We start from the raw sequence: 23,120 nt of genomic DNA, 5'->3' as shown, positions 1-23,120 counted from the left end.
GACGAAGGGCAACAGGCAGATGCCATATTTCTAGATTTCCGGAAAGCATTTGACACTGTGCCCCACTGCAGGCTGTTCACGAGCGTATGAGCATATGGAATATGTCACCAAATACGTGAGTATCGTCATGAGTGCCCCCAGGGAAATGTGGTAGGACCGCTGTTATTTTCTATGTACACAAAAGATGTGGCGCAGAGGGTAAGCAGCAGTCTGCGACTGTTTGCTGATGATGCCGTGGTGTACGGAAGGTGACGATGTTGGATGACTGCAGGAAGATACGAGACGACTTAGATAAAATTTCTAGTGTGTCATATATCAGAGCTAGATATAAATGTAGAAAAATGTAAGTTAATGCAGATGAGTAGGAAAAACAAACTCGTAATGTGCAAGTATAGCAGCAGTAGTAGTGTGCTACTTGACATTTAAATATCTGGGCGTAACGTTGCAAATCGATATCAAATGGAAGGAACATATGAGGATTGTGGTGGGGAAGGCAAATTGTCTAGTTCGGCTAATTGGGAAAATTTTAGGAGAGTGTGTCTCATATGTATAGGAGACCGCTTATAGGACACTAGTGCGACACATTGTTGAGTACTAGTCGAGTGTTTGGGATCCTCACGAGGCAATTCAGAGGCGGGCTGCTAGATTTGTTACCGGTAGGTTCGAACGATACGCAAGTATTACGGAAATGCTTCGGGAATTCAAAATGGGAATCCCTAGAGGGAAGGCGATGTTCTTTTCGAGGAAAACTGTTGAGAAAATTTAGAGCACTGGCATTTGAAGCTGGTTGCAGAACATTTCTACTGCCACCAACGTATATTTCGCGAAAGGATCACAAAGGTAAGAAAAGAGATATTAAAGGCATGTAGAGGCATGTAGATAGTCGTTTCTCCGCTAGTGTAACAGGAAAGAGAATGGTTAGTAGTGGTACAGGGTACACTCCGCCACGCACCATACGGTGGCTTGCGGAGAATGTATGGAGACGTACATACATTAGAACTGTTGGTTCAAGATAGCAGAAATTCTCTACGCGTCTCGGCCTCAGAGCTGAGGCAGCATTGCCCGTATCGGTAGTACTGTTCCCTTGTCAACCGGCGCTGTTACAGCAAGGTGTACGAACATGGAGGCGAGAAATGGGCTCCTGCAGCAACGTGGAGTCACGTGTGCGAATTGGGCCGCTGCTGGAGAGGGCGTTCCAATTTTTGCAGCGAGGACTTGACAAGTGGAGCGGGCCAAGGCGACACGTCCTGCAGCGGTGCACGTCGTTAACCACGCGGCCCCGCCAACACACGTCGCCCTCCTGCTTGTCAGCCCACGGCCTCCCCTGTACAGCTGCGGCTCCCTTCAGAGATACCCGCTAACTGGTGGACATTGTTAATGTCAGTAGAGTTCTTGTGCTAAGGTTGAAGTCATTACCCTTGTGTACAGCCAATAAAACGTTTGTCTACAGTTGCTGATATAAATGATCCACAAGTGGAACCCGTCCTCGACCAGAAGGCTGGTTTGACGGCTGCAGTGCTTTGTTAGGCATGGTCAATGACAGAGCAGAATGGAGCCACGCTTCTGAACAGCTCGAAAACGACACAGATTGGTACCGCGACAAAAGAAGTGGAAGAAGGAGAACTGTAGCTGGCAGGGTTGAAAGAAACAGTGTCCGCATAAAATGGTAGGACTGGCGGGGGATTAAAACCTAAATATCTAGATTAGTTGTCAGACAGGTAGCCACTCAGGCTCGGAGCCATAAGGTTGATGATAAGAAGAGCTACGCGAGTGAAAACGTCGTACAGAAAAGAATACAGCAAAGCAATCATAAATCCAAGCAATGATTTGTACACTGCAGAGCTGTTCTGCTGCTGGTATACGTTGAATTCCTGTGCCGTTTGAACCAAGTCACCAAGCCAGTTATGTGTAAATATAGGAAAGTTAGGAACTAACAGTAAATAATTAGGACGAGGATCCATGTCGCAAATCGGTGGGCCACCAAGTGAAGATCCTAACGCACCCATTATAAAACTATACATGTCAAAGCAACAATTTTCAGCCTGTTGCTGGTTTTCCGACCGCGTTTCCCAGTCACTAGCAGCCGCATGCAGTGTGAAGAATGCCACCGCGTTCTATAAAACCACCAGAAAAGAAATCACTGCAAAGGAAAATTTTATAATCAGAAAAATAGAAAAAATATTTGATCCTAAAACAATCCTTTTCCCTATACTTATTTTCCAACAATACTTATTTAAATGTTATTTAAATGTAGTCTATGTTTCATTGTATGGTATTACAAATGTGTAGTCTCATGAAAAATTGAAAAATTTTGCCAAGAAGAGATTCTTTCAAGCACATAAATATAAATACTTGTCGAGCAGCAAGAAAAGCAAGACACTTGAATTGATTGCATGTTTTGTTTTGTATTGTATTGTATGAAACTGGGGACCTAGAAACGACGGAGAGGCTTCGTCCCCGCCTTAGTCCTCAGTGGTTCTCAGTCCCGCAACAGGCTACAGCAGTCCACCGCCGCCCCACACCGAACCCAGGGTTATTGTCCGGTTCGGCCTCCAATGGCACCCCCCCCCCCCCCCCCCCTCACTCCGGAAACGTCTAACACCAGACGAATGTTACCCCAATGTTTGCGTGGTAGAGTAATTACGGTGTACGTGTACGTGGAGGAAGTGTTTGCGCATCAGTCGTCGACATAGTGTTAACTGAGGTGGAATAAGGGGAACCAGCCCACATTCGCCGAGGCAGATGGAAAACCGCCTTAAAAACCATCCACAGGCTGGCCAGCACACCGGACCTCGACACTAATCCGCCGGGCGGAATCGTGCCGGGGACCGGCATGCCTTCCCGCCCGGAAAGCAGTGCGTTAGACCGAACGGCTAACCGATAGGGCTATTGCATGTTTACTTACGAAAAGGAAACGTATGGTTTAATGTGCTCTTAAAATTATACACAAAAGAAGAAATGGTGTAATCATCATTGTAAAGTAAGACATAAACTTGCTGCAAAAAGGAGTAAAACATGACAACGCCTGCACTGAAATCATACGGATAACAATAATGGATGTTCCTGGATGGAGCGATACGTAAAGCAAGGGAAAGGCGACCACCCACTCACAGCGATTCGATGCTTTGAGCTCAGAAACACGTAACGGAAAACACTATTTGTACCAGCTTCCGAACGGTAGCTCTTTTTCTAGCAGAAGCATACACATTCACACACACACAACCACACTCCCTAGCTTTCTGTGTGGTTGTGTGAATGTGTGTACTTACGCTAGAAAAAGGGCTAATCTTCGAAAGCTGGTGTGAATGGTGTTTTCCGTTAGGTGTTTCTGTGCTCAGCACATCGATTCGCTGTAAATCACACGGATAGATTGTTGTCTCCCGCTCAGCGGCAGGAATGGATTAGTTATCTTATTTATCATTATTGTCATTTTAGCAGAATATATTTACGCATCGTTCAGAGGTAGATTCGATTGCTTGGTCATCTGCATAATTTTTTATGCAGGCAAACTGATGTCGCTGTCTTAAAGCAGTATCTGAGGAAAGAAATAAATAGAATCTGAATGTATGATTTCTTTCTCTGTCGTTGAGTGAAGCAGTCTTATTTGTAGTAACACAGAAAATTTTCCAGTGATATTGATAAATCAAATGAAACTCTATGGTTCCAGAGACTTTCTCAACTCTCAGACTCCTATGACGTATATATGCAGACGGAACCGACGAATGAAAATCTGTACCGAGGTCGGAATTCGAACCCGTGTCTCCTGCTCACCATGCAGATGCGCTAACCACTATGCCACCCTGGCACAGGCTCCAGGCTTTGGTACAAACTTTCATTCGTCGCTTTAGTCTGCATATATACCTCATAGACATTGATAAACAAAATTATAAAACTCGGAACCAAAACATCAACAATAAAAACTGGAGAGTTGAAAAAAGACGTATCGACTAAATGGTTTACTATTAATCAATACGTTTCGTATGTGCACTGCCTGATCAAAAGTATCGGGTTGTCTTATAGTGAACATTAATATGGGGTACGTCTACGTCTACGTGGTTACTCTGCATTTCATAATCAAGTGCCTGTTTCATCGAACCACCTTCAAGCTATTATTTCTCTACTGTTCCATTCTCGAACAGCGCGCGGGAAAAACGAACACTTCACGCGTTCCGAGTGAGCTCTGATTTCTCTTATTTTATGAAGATAATCATTTCTCCCTATATTGGTGGGCGCCAACAAAATATTTTCACACCCTTGAACTGAAAGTCGGTAGGTGAAATTTCATGAGAAGGTCATATCGCAACAAAAAACGCCATTTTTGGATGACTACCACTCCAGTTCGCGTGTCTTATCCGGAGTGCTCTGTCCTCTATTTCGTGATACATCCCTAAGTATTTAGTTGAATTTACAGCCTTTAGATTTGTGTGATTTATTGCGTAACCGAAATTTAGCGGATCCCTTTTAGTACTCATGTGGATGACACGCACTTTTCATTATTTAGAGTCAATTGCCCCTTTCGCACAATACCATTATCTTGTCTAAATCATTTTGCAATTTGTTTTGATCATCTGATGACTTTACAAGACAATAAAAGAGAACATCAGCTGCAAACAATCTATGAGGGCTACTCAGATCATCTCCAAAATCGTTTATGAGATCAGGAATAGCAGATGGCCTATAACACTACCTTGGGGAATCCTCCTGCTTTATGACGGATTGAAACTTGTTGGGGACACTTTCAATGCGGTGTCTGAATGTCTGTGAGAGAATGGCAGCCCATTCCTCCTTAAGAGCGGAAACTAGTGAAGGTAATGATGTTGGAGGGTGGAATCTGGAGTGAAGTCAGCGTCCTGATTAATCCCAAAGGTGTTACATTGGGATTAGATCAGAATTGTGGGCAGGCCAGCCCAGTTCAGGAATGCAGTCGTCCGTAAACTGTTGCCTCACGGGTGTTTCTTTTCGGGAGTGGTATACGCAAGCCCCCTATACTGATCAAATCATTGGGAAATTACACTGAAGAGTCAGAACGTTATCACAACTACCCACCGCGAAACTGAATGACGTCTGGTGGCCTTGCGGGCACCTGTCGCGGTAACTAGAGTGGCTGAAGGACGGTTGAAACAAGAAGTAGGCGATAAGCCGTTGGACGTCCACATCCCATCACAGAACGTGGTCGGAGGCTTGAACGCTCTGTAGAGCAGGATAGGCGACGATCTGCGGCAGATCTGATGACAGAGTACAATGTTGCTCCGAGCACAAGTGTTCTCAGAGCGCACTGTTCAGTATGGGTGTCCGCTGTAGAGGATCCCCGTCTGTTCCTATGTTGACCCAACTTCATCGTCAGTTACGACTTCAGTGGGCATAGAATCATCAAGATCGGACGGTGGATCAATGGAAACCTGTGCCTGGTATGACTCGCGCTTCTTTTGTTGCAGGTGTTCGTAGTTTGTGCGGATTGTCTGTTATCCAGGCGAACATCTGCTCGAAACATAAACACCACCACATACACAGGCCGGTGGGAACAGTATTATGCTATGGGGGACATTCACCTGGGCTTCCATGGGACCTAGAGTGGTAATCGAAGGCACCACGACAGCTGTGGGCTATGTGAACTTTATTGCGGATCACGTTCATCACTTCATACTTGGATGTCTTTCCCGACGGTGATGTCATCTTTCACAAGCATAACTGTCCACGTCACGAGACCAAAATCATGTCACAGTAATTTAAAGGAGCGTGATAGTGAATTCACGTTGATCTCTTGGCCACCAAATTCGCCTGATCGGCTTGACCCGATGGCACACATCTGGGACATTTTTGGGGAGCCCGGTCCGTGCCTGCAAACCACCGGCCCATAATTTACAAGATTTGTGTAGATATCTGCTGCCACATATCTCCCGAAAACTGCTTACGACTTGACGAATCGGCCGGCCGGAGTGGCCGAGCGGTTCTAGGCGCTACAGTCTGGAACCGCGCTGCTGCTACCGTCGCAGGTTCGAATCCTGCCTCGGGCATGGATGTGTGTGATCTCCTTGGGTTAGTTAGGTTTAAGTAGTTATGAGTTCTTGGGCATTGATGACCTCAGAAGTTAAGTTCCATAGTGCTCAGAGCCTTTTGAACCATTTTTTGAGCTTGACGAATCCACGTCACGCGGAATCACAACTGTATTGCGTAGCTAAGGTGGACCAACACATTATGAAGCAGATGGTCATATTGTTTTGGCTCATCAGTGTAAAATTATATCTTCTTTATCGTTCTTTTGAAGTGTAAAGAGCAACGTCTGATTAGGTTACACTGTTGCAAGCGGAGAGGTGGCTCCGTGAACGTCGTACAATCGATGTACAAAGGTTCTTACAGAAAGAAACGAATTCGAAAAATGGGTATAATTTTCTGTTCTGGGACCGAAACGTAACTTTGAACTTAGGCGCAGAGTTCTATTTTGGTTTTAATTAACTGCGTGCCAGAATCGTTCATATCGAAAAACATTCTTTTTTCACACTGTAATGAGGTGAACGTCGCCCTGTGGTGTGTGGTTTCTTCACAGAGTAGGGAGTAAAAGTCGACGGGTTATCTGCCAGCAACACCAAAGCAGTCCATAGTCTGTGAACTGCGCTTGACACCACTATCCGCTTACGACATAAATCTATAGCCGGGGGCGTCTGTTGGTAACACTTTGAAGCTTTTTTCGAGGTACTGCTGCTTGCGTAAAGGCCATTGGGTGCAAGTCCAGGGCTTTGTCGAAAGTACACGTCGGAGTAGCTACTGTTTATCTGTTTAAATTGTTGATCATGGTGCTTAAATATTTTTTTGAAGTCAGGTAAATAGTTTTGAAACCGACATTACGTGGCCGCCCAATGTTGTTCAAATTTCTCGAGGCAGTAGGTCGAACTGCAGAAGCGAGGACGTTAACAAAAAGTGTTCGATTGATCCATAACGAGCCCCTTCGTCTAACAAGTATGTTTATTTATTCGAGTTGGGCAATAAAATCGTAGCCATTCTCTAATATTTCCCTTACATGGCTCCAAGCGGCTTCTTAATTTGTTCGAACCTGGGCAATAAAATCGTAGCTGTTCTCTGTTGTTCCCCTTTCATGACTCCAAGTAGCTTCTTCTACTTTAAAGGACTGAAAGTACCATTGCACTGACTGTTTCTAGTCAGTTAGTTGCTTGCTATTGTTCAAAAGTGTTTTCCCCTAAGCGAAACGCCAGCGTAGTACAATAATTGCGTACGCTAGGTGGAATAATGTGCACAGCTTGAAAGTTTTAACTCTTTTTTTTACGCTCATTGTAAGATGAAACCAAGTTATATATCTGTACATCTTTTAATGTGTGTCTGCTTACTTGAACGTCGACAACTGCCTGAAATTGGCCTTGGTTTCAAAGAAAAAAGAAAATTTAGAATATAGCTATGGTGCTCTTTGCCCCTGCTGGTTCTTATTCCGTATTTTCCTGACTAAATTTTGTATTGTGAAAGGATATTAAGTTCTCAGACAATCTTCCGTGAGCAGTCTTTTTTTTATTTTCTCTGTTGCCTGACTTCATGTGTAACGTATTTGGTTGTCGTTTTGAGTATCATCATAATAATTGGATCGTCTGATTTTGATGTGATTATACAGAGCCACTCTCCTGATTTGTTACTTCACCATATTCCTACGATTGTATTTCAGTACTACATTTTAAAACTTTTGTCACTGCACTCATTTGGGGGTAGCTTAGTAGAGTGTGAAGGAGTTAAAGTGAATGAAAATAAGAGAGCAGTTCGGTATTCCTGCATTGTTTTGTCATCGTTTCTAAACGTAGTTGAGTGCTCCGAAAGTTCGTTCATTGTAATCGTAATCATAAATAATGTCGTATGCGAGCTTAACTTTCGCTCGACATTATCCTAGCTCTTCGTGTTCCACTGTTTTCATTGCGATTAAAAACTTATTGTTTTATCTGCAATACATTTCCTTTTCAGGAAAACCTACCGCAAACGCTTACATTGAAGTGGAACGATTTGTTCGAAATGTTTGATATTGGGCCGTTGTAGAGTTTAAAAGGAAAGTTATTAATAGAGCAGTCAAAAATTATTCTGTCGGTTAGAAATCTGTTTACTGCGAATTCCGGTGAGAAGTAGAACTCTACTGACCTTGGCACGACTGCTTGCTTCAAGTAGCTTTGGCTGCAGACGAACGACCGTGGGTGGAGTTACGAACGCATGTGTAATTTACAACCAAGAGTAGCTATAGGCAGCAGTATACTTGAAGTTCAGACACCTGTAAACACTTGGAAGGGAAAGTAAACGATAATACCCACACATGTTACAACAGCGCTGGTAGCCAAATATTTGCTCGCCTCTTAACATGGATGAGGTAGCTCTTTCAATTTGCTACGTAAAGCGTTGCTTTCAGTACGTTGTAGATAAATTATTCATCAAAATTTAAAATTTAATAGTGTGTTATATGAGGGGCAGTCAAATGAAAACCGAACACCCACCACAACAGGACCATGGAATGTTTCCATTCGAAATTACTCACCATACGCGTTAAGACATTTATCTCACTAGAAGAGACGATCAGTTTCTGTTTCGTAGAACGCGGTCTGCCGCTGACGGATCCACAACCGTACCGTCTCTTGCAGTTCCTCGTCCGACTGAAATCGACGTCCACGCAGGTCTTTCTTCAGGTCGCCAGCGACGTGAAAACTACGCGGTGAAAGATCCAGGCTGAACGGAAGATTTTGCAGTGTTTCCCAGCCAAATTATTGAAGCGTAGCCTTCGCCCTTTTGGCGGTGTGGGGGCGGGCGTTATCATGCAACAGGATGCTTCCGTCCGACATCATTCCGACAGCCCGAGGACAAACGACAAATCGAGTAGTGGGAGCATCCCACACTTCCACCGCCAAAGAAATCCAAAAAGTTCAGACAAGTTCTTGTATAGTCGTAATGACTTTCATCTCATACTGGAGGCCCTCTGCTCGACGAGTTACTCGGGTTTGGAACCACAATCAGTGCGTAGCGTTACGAAAACACTATGCAGAGATTGCGATGTGCCGTAAAGTCAAAACTCCCAGGAATGCTATCGGACTGAAGCATCTTCTTGCTCGATAACGCCCGCCCCCACACTTCCACTCGGACGAAGATTACACTTCAGCTATTTGGTTGGGAAACACTGCAACACCCACCGTACAGTCCACATCTTCCTCCGTGTGATTTTCACATCGTTGGCGACCTAAGTAAGTCATGGGTGGACCTCAGTTTCTGTAGGACACGAAAGTGTGAGAATGGTTATGGTTGTGGATCCGTCAATGGCCGATCGCGTTCTACGAAACGGTAATTGATGGTTTCGTCTCCCAGTGGGTTCAAATGGCTCTAAGCACTATGGGTCCCCTAGACTTAGTAACTACTTAAACCTAACTAACCTAAGGACATCACACACATCCATGCCCGAGGCAGGATTCGAACCTGCGACCGTAGCGGTCGCGCTGTTCCGGATTGTAGCGCCTAGAACCGCTCGGCCACCCCGGCCGGCAAGTATAAGAGATGTTGATGTCATAACGTACTTACGCTGTTTGTCGTAACTTAAATTCGGACCATGTGTGATTTTACTGTTGCCTCAATCCTGTGAAAAATTCTGTTCGTATCGTCGTACAGTCGCTTCCAAGAGCAGCTTTCCAAGCTGCATTGGCGTGGCTAAACTGTTCAGCATTCACGTGCAGACCCAGCGTAGGCTACGCACGCTCCGCAAGCATACCTGAATAGGCATTCCGGGACGGGGTAAACAAGCTCCGACTTGGCTCCGCTGTTTCAACGTAGGACTGTTCAGCACCGAGCAACTGCGTCTCTACAAAGAATGCGTGACGCAAGAGTACCGTATCCAAGTTGCGAAACGCTCCTGGCTTATATCCGCTATTACGCTGGTGGTGATTATGCGCAATGTCAGTCATAATATTTAACAATGTTGTGTCCCTGGCAAGTGTATATAGGAACGTATCTGATGGAAATAAACAAAACACACACTCACACTCACACTCTCTCACTCTCTCTCTCTCTCTCTCACACACACACACACACACACACACACACACACACAGAATTAACAAGGTAGACAGCGCAGTACGCACATGTAAAGTCTGTGTGTCTATGCTCCAACATCTGGCACTGAAGTCTGTCCTCAGTCTTACCAAACATTTTCAACAGCATCAAAATAGAACCTGTACAATATTAGGATCATCATCTGTGTGTCTATGCTCCAACATCTGGCACTGAAGTCTGTCCTCAGTCTTACCAAACATTTTCAACAGCATCAAAATAGAACCTGTACAATATTAGGATCATCAAAATATCAAATAGTGTTCGTTGTTTGCTATGATATTGCACTGAGAAATACATCTACATCTATACTCTGTAAGCCACTGTGAAGTGCATGGGCGCTACAGTATGGTTCAAATGGCTCTGAGCACTATGGGACTTAACTTCTGATGTCATCAGTCCGCTAGAACTTAGAACTACTTAAACCTAACTAACCTCAAGACATCACACACATCCATGCCCGAGGCAGGATTCGAACCTCCGACCGTAGCGGTCGCGCGGTTCCAGACTGTAGCGCGTAGGCCGGCCGGAGTGGCGGAGCGATTCTAGGCGCTACAGTCTGGAACCGCGCGACCGCTACGGTCGCAGGTTCGAATCCGGCCTCGGGCATGGATGTGTGTGATGTCCTTAGGTTAGTTATGTTTAAGTAGTTCTAAGTTATAGGGGACTGATGACCTCAGAAGTTAAGTCCCATAGTGCTCAGGGCCATTTGAACCATTTTGAAGTGCAGCGCAGAGGGTACTCCCCATTGCAGAGTTTCTCCTCGTTCCATTCGCATGCGGAGCGCGAGGAAAGTGCCCGCTTAAATGCCTCTTCGCGCTTTGTAATAATTGTCTAAGCTTTTCTTTGAGTACCTATGGGATCGATAGGTAGGGAATTGTATATGCCACATTCCTAGCTTAATACAGGTTCTTGAAACTTTATAGGGATAGCTTATGTCCACGGGGACTTCATGTGCTTAATATATACCAGTCTTACTTTATTTTGTTTTCCACCCACTTACCCTAGTCGCCTATTATCTCACTCGTATCTCGCGGAAATAGCGATTCGTTTGTGGACCGATTAGTTAAATCAGCGCTGGTGGTGACAACAATCCAATTCTTCTCTTATGCATCTCTTCAAGGCAGACTGTTTACTTATTGGGACATGTATTAATGGCAAGTTCATCGTTTAGAGTCAGTTTCGATGTACATGTCCGTTTCTTAGTAATTTTTGAGATCTTTCCAAGTCGGAAAGTTTTATGTCGACTTCTCTAAGGTAAATCGTGATAATGTAGGCTAAGTGTACATGTACAGTCACGCAGTTGTCTAAATTGATGACGTAAGTACAGGAAAAAAGCATGTCGGACGTGGCCTTGTGGACGACGTTCATATTTATCGCGTCGAGGAGTATAACTACCGTTTAACACTACTATTACTTTTTATTTCAGAGCGCGGAAATTACTTGGCTTGAGTATCTTGAGAGACAGTTCTCGTGCTTGTCTCGACCACGTGAGTAAACCAGCCAAACTATACGCGTTATATCGCGTGCATTACTAAAAGCTTCGTCCGAACGGGCCTCGGGATGCGAAACGGTACCGACCGACCGCCGAGTCGTCCTCCGCCGATAGGCGCCACAGGATGCGACAATGAAGGGGCACGTTACCAGCACACAGCTCTCCCGGCCGTTGTCAGTTTTCGTGACTGGTGCCGCTACTTCTCAAGCAAGTAGCTCCTCGATTGACCTCACAAGGGCTGAGTGCATCTCGCTTGCCGGCAGCACTCGGGAGATCCGGACTGTCACCCATCCAAGTGCTCGCCAAGCCCGACAGCGCCGAACTTCGGTGATTTGACGCGTACCGGTGTTACCACTCCGGTAAGCCCGCTGGCGTCTACATTACTAACTTCGTCTTTAATATCGCTGTCGTGGTATCTGGTCCAAAGGCTAGGTTGATGCGGCTTGCAGCCAATCTATGTTGCGTAAACATCTTCATCTCAGCACAGTTTCTACGGCTTGCATTCATTTGAACCTGCTTACTGCAGTCGAGTTTTGGTCTCCCCCTACAGTTTTTTACCTCTCCCTCCGCCAGCCCCCCCACCAATGTCCCTCCATCATTACAGCATTAAACTATTGCATCACGCCTCATGATGTGTCCTAGCAACCAATTCCTACTTTTAGTTAATTCTCCTCGACTCGTGTCAGTATCTCTTGATTGATTATTGCACTGTTTAACGTCTATATTTCTTGCAAAGCTCACTTCAGCCATATTTTCCGGAAAGACATTGTAACACTTAAAACTGTATGCTTTTTTCGGTAAAGCTGTTCGTGCTATTGTCAGTTTGCATTTATCTCCTCTTTAGTTCCGGGATCGTCACTTATTTTGCTGCCTATGTAGCAAATCTCGCTTACTACTTTTAGTGTCTCGTTTCCCGATTCCTTCCTCACCACATGTTTAATTCGAGATAGACCTTCCACCGTGTTTTACTTTTGTTGACATTCATCTTATAAACTATTTTCAAGACAATTAAAACTTCAAGGGCCTTTCTGGGATTCTAAAGTTCGACGAATAACATAGAGGAAGCGGAACTTACATACAGAAACCAAACTGCAGTTCTAAGAGTCGAAGAGCAATAGGGTTGCAACCTATTCGCCATGTTATTAAATCTGTGCGCTGACCAAACAATAAAAGGAACTAAGAAGATTTCTGCGAAGGAAATTAAAGTTCAGAGAGAACAACAAAACCGTTTTCGCATGAAATCAACGAAAGGAATCACTCGTGAGTTCCAAAATGCTGCCGGCAGTTCAGCTAGCGCAGTGACAGTGCGTAGGGAATTAAAAAGAACAGCGTATAACGGTCTAGCAACTTCTCATAAGCAATTCATTTCTGAAGAAAATACTAAGTGACGCTTGATATTGTTGTCAAGAGCACCGCCACTGGAATGTGGATGACGGTAAACGAGTGATTTCGAGTAACGAATCACGCTTTACCCTGTGAAAATGCAGTGGAAGGGTTTCGGTTTGGCGAGTGCCAGGAAACGTTACCTGTCACCATGTGCTGTGCCAAGAGTGAAATGCGTAGCAGCTGGTGTTTCGGCATGGGGATCTTCTTCGTGGTTCTGGTGTGGCCACTTTATTGTCTATGCCAAATGCGGAAGGATATGAAGACATTTTACAGCATTGTGTACTGTATGCAGTAGAGGAAGAGTTGGGAGACAATGATTGTTTATCATGACAGTGCAACCCTGTCATAAAATAGCATCTACGAGGCAATGGTTTGTGGACAATGGACAATAACATTGCTCTTGGGCTCAGAGTCCCAACCTAAACCCAGTGGAACACCTTGTTAATGAGTTGGAACACTGACTTCGCTCCAGACACCAGCGTCCATCACTACCTACTCCGGTTTCGGCTCATGAGGAGGCTGCCATTCCTCCACTCACATTCAGACCCAACACTGAAAGTTCCCAGCAGAGTCCCCGCCATCATAAAACGGAAGGGTGAACAGAACCCATACTATTGTACACTAGTAAGTACTGGATACTTTTCATCAGGTAGTCTCTCTCTCTCTCTCTCTCTCTCTCTCTCTCTCTCACACACACACACACACACACACACACACACACACACACCCGGGACGCGGCGCAAGTTTTTACTGACTCAATCCGACCGCAGCAAAAGCAGCTGCGGCGTGCGTCGGTTTTTACGCAACGCGTCAGATTTAGCCCGTGGATGCGTCGGGAGAGGTGGCGGATGCTGCCGGCCGGCGCCAGGCGCGGGGTACGCCCTCCGAGCGTGACGCGCTATGGCCGCCGAGGCAGCTGGAGCTGCGTTATCCGCTGCGGTGGCAGTAGCAGTAGCGTCCGGACCGCCGGCGTGTCGCTAGCGAGTACCTGCTCCGCTCCGCTCCTCACAGCCACCGCCACACCTGCCGCGTGAGTCCGTCGCTCAACTCGTCTTCCCTCTGTGCTGCGTACTTGTTTGTGCGCAGTTGCTTCCTTACCGTGTCTGAACGACGTCGTTCTTTCGAAAGCTTCTTTCACATGATTTGCTCGTACCTTGCACCAGAGTGTGTGACTCGCGTACAAACAAAGCTAGGCACTTCACATACGTGATATCCGTCTCCCGCGTGATGTAGTTTATTAATGACAAAAATTAATTATCAACGGCGTTAGTAGGGTTGGTGTTACACCGCGGTGTTTCACTACGTGTACTCCTATTGGAGTTGGTATGCTGTTCCATTGCTCCAGTCTTCGAACTGACTTGGCCAGCCAGTTATGGGGTAACCTAAAGTTTTCCTTGGGGTCTGAAACACAGCGCAACATTTCACATTAAAAAGCATTGACAGAGATGAAACAAGTTATCAACGACAGATGTAAATCCTACTACCGACCAGGGATTGAACTCGTGCGCTTTGAATCCGTAGCCTAGCATTTTACTGCTGAGCTTTCGAAATCGTCCACCTTTGTCGTCATAGTCAGATGATACATATGTATTTAAACCGCTCACCTGTCACTTTTCGTTTGTTGCCAGCAACTATTACAAGATATAGTAGACCTATGTGCTTTAAAGAAAGTGGGCAGTTACTTACGTACGAAAAATATCTAAGCTTTCTTTCTACGTCTGTCTTACTGATACCATCTCATTGGCGCTTCAGATAGAAATTTCTGCGCTTCTGACTTGTCTAATATTAAAAAAAAAGTGACGGGTAAAATGCTAGTTATATGGTCAGTACAGAAATGAACGCCGTCGTTCCCATATCACTACGTCGTCGTCTTTAGGAGGAATTTTTATATGATTTGCTCGTATTTACATTCGGAGTGTGCCTCACATGTTCGAAGGTATCAGTTCCCCCGTAGGCTACATTGTATTAATGAGAAACATCCGCAGTCAGCCACAGGTACTTTCGCAATTGTCCGTCCTGTCGTCATAATCAGTGGCAACCCGGAGTGGCCGAGCGGTTCTAGTCGCTACAGTCTGGAACCGCGCTACCGCTACGGTCGCAGGTTCGAATCCTGCCTCGGACATGGCTGTGTGTGATGTCCTTGGGTTAGTTAGGTTTAAGTAGTTCTATGTTCTAGGGGACTGATGACCTCAGCTCCCCTAGTACTCAGAGCCATTTGAACCATTTTTACAAGCTGGGACCTCCCACCAGATGGTACACATGTATTTACATTGCTCATCTCTGAAGTTTATAGTATTTCTCGCAACTGTAACAAGATATAAATTAAAACAATTACCTGTCAGTCGCTTACCTCCTCCCACGGCACATTTCGGGGGCTTACTCCCTTAGTTTCAGATAGATCAGTGGATTACATTTGAAATTTTCTTTTTTCGGGTGTAGCCATTTGTCTGTATTGTCATTCGTTTCACTGCAAATAATAACTTATTTGTTACCTATTACCATAAAATGGCACATCAGTCGTACATTATAAACAACAACATTATTACAACAAAGCTACTTACAAAAAGTTTCCCTTCCCGTCTAAGAGCTCAGTCACCTGCACGATTGTCTGGTCGAGATATCGGTTTCATTTCATTTATTTGTACGTACAGGCACTTTCGCTTACAGAGAACGGAATTTGATGTCACTGATCATTCTGCAATTATTTCCCGTTACTTTGACTATAATAAAAAAAATTTTATAGCGCTCTCTCTCGGAAAGTGATAATATTGGTTCTTACCCTTGTTGTTTTTTTTCTGTTTTTGAAGCTTCGTCATGATTGCACAATCGCTGACTTGCTTCTTACACAAACGAGGTTAACAGACTGCCTTCCAACGAAGTATCATTTAGTGTGTAAATACTTCATCTAGCAGAAAACATTTAACAGCCAAACAACATTAGAAGCCTGCTTGCGAAAACCGAGCAACTCTACTTAGGCAACAGAGCCAAACTTGGTGATATATAATTGTGAATTTGAGATGCATCCTACTTTTCCTGTCTGAGCCTAGTGTTTGTTATTGAGTGTAACTGCTGCCGGCCTCCTTCATTATATAGCACACGCACCTGTGCAGCAGCGAACGCGTAAGAGCTGCGGAAAATTTCACTGTTTATGATGCAGATTAGATCATTGACTTGCTAAAGCTTGTCTACCTTACCTAATTCCTGTTGTGTGTTTCCGCTTTAATACCTATGTACACGGTACATAGCAATGTAGAAGGTGAACAGGCTGTTTTTCTAGACTGTTATCGCTGTGGAAACAGACGTAATCTGTAGGGGGCGTTCGTGTTGTGTCTGCGGTTAGCGCACCGTAACTGATAAAACTGTTGGAACGTTTTTACTTATGTTACCGTGAAGTTCAGGTGTTACAGACGTTCTCAATGTCTACAAACGAGTCAGTTCTCTCGGCGTCTCGGACTCACCGCGAATTGATGGTGTTGGGAACCGATGAATCTGTAGTATCCGAAACATCCCTCTTCGCGTGAAATGCAATTAATAGCTATTACAGACTGGCAACATTGGACTCGCTCTTTCAACTTACGCAAGTTGTAATAATAGTGAAGCAGCTATCAACACCAAAGTTGATTTGAAGAACATAGCTTTACTAGACTCGATTCTGCTGGGTCATGATCTGCTCTTCCCTTAAAATGACATGCGAATCGGCACACACATAGCGAGTTATGAGGGAGTTCCGAAATGCAACTAAGAATCCGAATTACCGTTCAACACCATTCAACACCATACAGAGTTGAAATAGCTGGAAATCGAACCCTCAACCTGTAGATGTGTTGTCCATCACCCACGCAGTCACTAAACAGATATAATACGTTAGCTGTAAAACACAGGTGGAGTACCTCATTCATATGTGACGTGCTTAAGAGGATGGTGGAAAGTAATATCGGCGAGAGGATGTTGTTGTTATTTGTGGTGGCTGCCCAACAGAAACTGACGTGTTTGTGAAGACGGAGCTGGTGAGCTTGTATATTTCGAAGAACCGGCACCACTTTTGACGGAACGTTTTAGGAATGAGTAAGAAGACAATGTACATGCTCTCTCTCTCTCTCTCTCTCTCTCTCTCTCTCTCTCTCTCTCTCTTCCTCTCTCTCTTCCTCCCTCCCACCCCTTCAAAATACCGCTGGTATGCCTGACTACTTTCGGCAGTATAAGTGACGAAGAGACTGTAGATTATCAGGGAGCATACGCCAAATCATATACGGGGTGGTTCAGATAAAGTGTATTTCTCTATAACTTACAAAGTAATTAGTGAAAGGAATGTTTATTTACATGGGTAAACTTAAGAAACAATACTCTTTCTCCGGAGTTATGAACATAGTTCATTTAGTTATTTTCTATAGACTTATAACAACAAGTTATAATTTATTAAATAGAATATTTCTTGTCTAGCCTGTAGCTGATACGTATCTAACCCGGCAGTGCACAAATCAATTTAAATCAAATTACTTCAATTTTAGGAAGGAAGGACGTTTAGAGTTGAACATGCCGTCGATAGACTGTTTCAATTTTAGTTTGGGAACTACAAACGTTGAAAGTTTTGGTGGTGAATGCAACTTGCTGTACACAATTGGCTATGTTCTGGTGGCGGAATGTTCGTTTAAGTGACGGCTGAAACTTCCTGAGAGCACAATTTGTGCGCCCTCTAAACGAGCTGCGCCCAAGATGTAAAGTATGCTGGCGTCGCGGAGCGACAAGATTCCCCGGTTGGCTTTGGTTAGATTGTACAACATATTCTTGCACAGAAAAACTAGGTGTGGTCTGCCACAGATATTGACCTAGAATACACAAACTCCAGGTACTTCAAACAGCGTATCGAGGAAGCTAGTCGCTCCGTGACACCAGCAAATTTGCATCTAATCTGTAGGTCATTTTGAAGTTGCTCTGAGTTATGCATTCAGGCACATGGTCAGTCTTTTAAAAACCTCACTTAAATGAACAATGCACACCAGAACGTCAACCACTACACAACCAGTAACGCACAGTAAGCTGCATCTACCCCTAAGACTTTGAACGTTTCTAGCTCCCCAACTAAAATTATTAGAAATTAGATTTAAACTGATTGTATACAGTTGGTTTAAATACATTAGCTAGATAATAAAAATAATGTTCTATTTAAAAAGTTATAACTCATTGCTGTAAGTCTCTGGGAAATAACCAAATAAACTGTATTCATACCTCAGCATAAAGTAACGTTTCTTGCGTTTCGTTATCTGAATAAATTCTCGTTTTATTTATTACTTCGTAAGTTATAGAAAAAACCGCCTTATCTGATACATCCTATAGATGTTCCCCTTGTCAGAAAAGTTCTAGGAGAGGTTTCTAAAAAAATAGCAGATTGCACTTAGAAAGCAATGATCCTAGCTCCTCTAGAAATAGTCCCCTGGGCTATCTATACACAGTTGCCAACGTTTCTGAATATCTTGGAAGCTAGCAGAGAAATTTTCAACTGCGCCGCTTGTAACGTCATTTGTCCCGGCTGTTAGATGTCTGCGACATCTTGATAAAGCTTTCCTTTCAGTTGCCTTTTCACTCACGGAAACGAGAAAAAATCGCAAGGCAAGATGTCGAGCGAATACGGCTGGTGTTTATGTTTTTTCTTCTAAATGTAAACATTTATTGATGGTTCTTCTGAGATTAGAGTATATTGTTTTTTCTTTGTTTATATTGACTATTGTTTTTCTTATTGAGTTTGATTATGATTATTTCTTTCCTGTTATTTTTTTAGTGGGATGGCAATAAAAGAGTATGTGGCCAGATAGTTGGTAACAAATAAAGCAGTATGGGTCTTGCATTGTCGTGCAGTAGGAACCAGTCCTGCGATTGGCTCAAATCAGGGCGGCGACGTCGAATTGCTTGTAGCAAACGTTTCAAGACTTCGATGTAACGAGTTTGGTTCACTGTTTGACCTGGAGGAACATAATCATGGTGAACTAATCCTTTACTGTCAAAGAATGCGATCCACATGGTCTTTGTTCTCGAAAGTTGTCGCTTGACATTTTTCGAGGCTGGTGATCCAGGACTCTGCAATTCAGCACTTTGACGCGTCGTGTGAAGGTCTTAGTGGTAGCACCGACTTTCATCTCCAGCAATGATCTTTGACACAAAATGTGCGATCACGTCTGGCTCTATCCAGTAGTTCAGTAGAAATTCTTCCTTTTTCTGTTCGTCTGTTTGTCTTGTGACAGCCAGAGCGAGAGCACCAGCAGCAGCGAGTACTGTTTGTATAAAGCGTTTATTTTGCATTTTGTTTACGACCTTCCACTAAGGAAGGGATTCTATTTGTGTTTTATCTGCTCTGCGTAGTAACTAACAGTTCTTGATAAAACTTTACGTAGTTTTCGTGTTAGATTTCTTAGTGTTTTCTTGATCGTTTAGAACAGAAAGCGCCCTAAAACCATCTTTTGTTTGTTTCGCGGCCGTTAGCCACTAGTCACTTGAATCAGCAGTTGTCTTGTGAGAGCCAGAGCGAGAGCACCAGCAGCAGCGAGTAGTGTTTGTATAAAGCGTTTTTGTACTTATTTGCTGCGCTTAGCTTTTAAATAGTTTTTCTGGGAAAACCTAGCGTAGTTTCGCGTCTCGTATTTCAGTGAGTGTTTCTTGATTATCAGAGTAGCTCATCAGAAGATTATCTTGGGAATTTGTCACCGTATAGGGTAGGGTAAACATAGTCATGTGTAGGGACTGTGGTTGTTGTGAGCGGACGCAAGGAGAATTGGCCACTCTTCGGGGGCAGGTGGAGGCTTTGTCTGTTAGGCTCATCGAGCTCGAGGCGCAGGCGTCGGCTCGTAGTGGCGTTGGGGCAACTGTGGTGAGACCTATGCCTACTTCGGTGGCCTTGGAATCACATGGAGCCCCTGATGTCGCTGCGTCTTCCGGCAGTGAGCATCTTACCGGTCAGCCATCACTCCAGGGTGAATGGCGGACAGTGGTGGGCTCGCGCGTGCCTGGCCGAAAGGCGAAGGTGGGATCTGGCCGCGTGGCAGCTGCCTTACCCCTTTCCAACAGGTACGGGGTGCTTCCTAGTGGTGATGACATCGTTTCCGAGCCACCACAGGATGCCTCGCCTGTTGGGCCAGTGGCCGATTCTCCGGCAAGGTCCCGACAGTCACAGAGGGCGGGCCTATTAGTTATAGGGAGCTCCAACGTTAGGCGGGTTATGGAGCCCCTCAGGAAAATAGCGGGTAGGTCGGGGAAGAATGCCAGTGTGCACTCGGTGTGCTTGCCGGGGGGTCTCGTCCGTAATGTGGAGGAGGCCCTTCCGGCAGCTATTGAACGCACTGGGTGTGACCGGCTGCAGATAGTAGCACATGTCGGAACGAATGACGCCTGCCGCTTGGGTTCTGAGGCCATCCTTGGTTCCTTCCGGCGGCTGGCTGATTTGGTGAAGACAACCAGCATCGCACGCGGAGTGCAAGGTGAGCTTAGTATCTGCAGCATAGTGCCCAGAGTCGATCGCGGTCCTCTGGTTTGGAGCCGTGTGGAGGGTCTAAACCAGAGGCTCAGACGACTCTGCGACTATAATGGTTGCAAATTCATCGACCTCCGTTATTGGGTGGAGAACTGTAGGGCCCCCCTAGACAGGTCAGGCGTGCACTACACACCGGAAGCAGCTACTAGGGTAGCAGAGTACGTGTGGCGTGCACACGGGGGTTTTTTAGGTTAGAGGGACCCCCCCTTGGGCGAAACGATAAAATACCTGACGGCTTACCAGAGAGGACATTATCATCGTTGATAAAGAACGTCCGTCCTCAGAGACCAAAAACAGGAAAAGTTAACGTAATATTGGTAAACTGCAGGAGTATCCAGGGCAAGGTTCCTGAATTAGTATCTCTTATTGAAGGAAATAGTGCGCATATAGTATTAGGAACGGAAAGTTGGTTAAAACCGGAAGTGAACAGTAACGAAATCCTAGACACAGAATGGAATATATACCGCAAGGATAGGATAAACGCCAATGGTGGAGGAGTATTTATAGCAGTAAAGAATTCAATAATATCCAGTGAAGTTATTAGCGAATGCGAATGTGAAATAATCTGGGTTAAACTAAGTATCAAAGGTGGGTCAGATATGATAGTCGGATGCTTCTATAGACCACCTGCATCAGCAACCGTAGTAGTTGAGCGCCTCAGAGAGAACCTGCAGAACGTCGTGAAGAAGTTTCGTGATCATACTATTGTAATAGGGGGAGACTTCAATCTACCAGGTATAGAATGGGATAGTCACACAATCAGAACTGGAGCCAGGGACAGAGACTCTTGTGACATTATCCTGACTGCCTTGTCCGAGAATTACTTCGAGCAGATAGTTAGAGAACCAACTCGTGAAGCTAACGTTTTAGACCTCATAGCAACAAATAGACCGGAACTTTTCGACTGCGTGAATGTAGAAGAGGGTATCAGTGATCATAAGTCAGTGGTTGCATCAATGACTACAAGTGTAATAAGAAATGCCAAGAAAGGAAGGAAAATATATTTGCTTAACAAGAGTGATAGGGCACAAATCGCAGAATATCTGAGTGACCACCATCAAACGTTCATTTCTGAGGAAGAGGATGTGGAACAAAAATGGAAAAAATTCAGAAACATCGTCCAGTACGCCTTAGATAAGTTCGTACCGACTAAGGTCCAAAGCGAGGGGAAAGATCCACCGTGGTATAACAATCATGTACGAAAGGTACTACGGAAACAAAGAAAGCTTCATCATAGGTTTAAGAGTAGTCGAATCATAGCTGATAAGGAAAAGCTGAACGAAGCGAAAAAGAACGTAAAGAGAGCAATGAGAGAAGCATTCAACGAATTCGAACATAAAACATTGGCAAACAATCTAAACAAGAACCCTAAAAAGTTTTGGTCATATGTAAAATCGGTAAGCGGATCTAAATCCCCTATTCAGTCACTCGTTGACCACGATGGCACCGAAACAGAGGACGACCGAAGAAAGGCAGAAATACTGAATTCAGTGTTCCGAAACTGTTTCACTGCGGAAAATCGTAACACGGTCCCTGACTTCAGCCGTCGCACGGACGCCAAAATGGAAAATATTGAAATAAACGATATCGGAATTGAAAAACAACTGCTATCACTTAGTAGCGGAAAAGCATCCGGACCAGACGAGATACCCTTAAGATTCTACAGTGATTATGCTAAAGAACTTGCCCCCTTTCTATCAGCAATTTATCGTAGATCGCTGGAAGAACGTAAAGTACCTAGCGACTGGAAGAAAGCGCAGGTCGTTCCCATTTTCAAGAAGGGTCATAAATCAGATGCGAATAATTATAGGCCTATTTCGCTTACGTCAATCTGTTGTAGAATAATGGAACATGTTTTGTGTTCTCTTAGATAATACAAATCTCCTTCATCATAACCAACATGGATTCCGCAAACAGAGATCATGTGAAACTCAGCTCGCCCTATTTGCCCAAGAAATTCACAGTGCCGTAGACACTGGCGAGCAGATTGATGCCGTATTCCTGGACTTCAGGAAGGCATTTGATACGGTTCCGCACTTACGTTTAGTGAAAAAAATACGAGCTTACGGAATATCGGACCAGGTTTGTGATTGGATTCAGGATTTCCTAGAAGAAAGAACACAACATGTCATTCTTAACGGTTCAAAATCTGCAGATGTAGAGGTAATTTCGGGAGTACCGCAAGGAAGCGTGATAGGACCTTTATTGTTTACAATATACATAAATGACTTAGTTGACAACATCGGTAGCTCCGTGAGGCTATTTGCAGATGACACGGTTGTCTACAAGAAAGTAGCAACATCAGAAGACTCGTACGTACTCCAGGAAGACCTGCAGAGGATTAATGCATGGTGCGACAGCTGGCAGCTTTCCCTAAACGTAGATAAATGTAATATAATGCGCATACATAGGGGCAGAAATCCATTCCAGTACGATTATGCCATAGGTGGTAAATCATTGGAAGCGGTAACGACCGTAAAATACTTAGGAGTTACTATCCGGAGCGATCTGAAGTGGAATGATCACATAAAACAAATAGTGGGAAAAGCAGGCGCCAGGTTGAGATTCATAGGAAGAATTCTAAGAAAATGTGACTCATCGACGAAAGAAGTAGCTTACAAAACGCTTGTTCGTCCGATTCTTGAGTATTGC

General features: G+C 44.5%; 1 protein-coding gene across 5 annotated transcripts in view; it reads left to right on the top strand.

The window, feature by feature from the left end:
• Positions 1 to 23,120, top strand: part of LOC126175841 (6-phosphofructo-2-kinase/fructose-2,6-bisphosphatase 2) — a 363,291-nt gene that overhangs the window by 251,223 nt on the left and 88,948 nt on the right. Inside the window, exon 1 of one of the 5 annotated variants that reach the window (XM_049922843.1) lies at positions 13,852 to 13,979. The exons of the other annotated variants lie outside the window; for them this stretch is intronic. The gene's annotated coding sequence lies outside the window, so the exon portion shown is untranslated. Of the gene's footprint in view, positions 1 to 13,851; positions 13,980 to 23,120 lie in introns of those variants that run through there. 5 annotated transcript variants of the gene reach the window in all.

The sequence above is a fragment of the Schistocerca cancellata genome, chromosome 3, assembly GCF_023864275.1.
Source record: "Schistocerca cancellata isolate TAMUIC-IGC-003103 chromosome 3, iqSchCanc2.1, whole genome shotgun sequence".
NCBI classification, from domain to species: Eukaryota; Metazoa; Arthropoda; class Insecta; order Orthoptera; family Acrididae; genus Schistocerca; species Schistocerca cancellata.
This window is presented reverse-complemented; position numbering and strand designations above follow the sequence as displayed.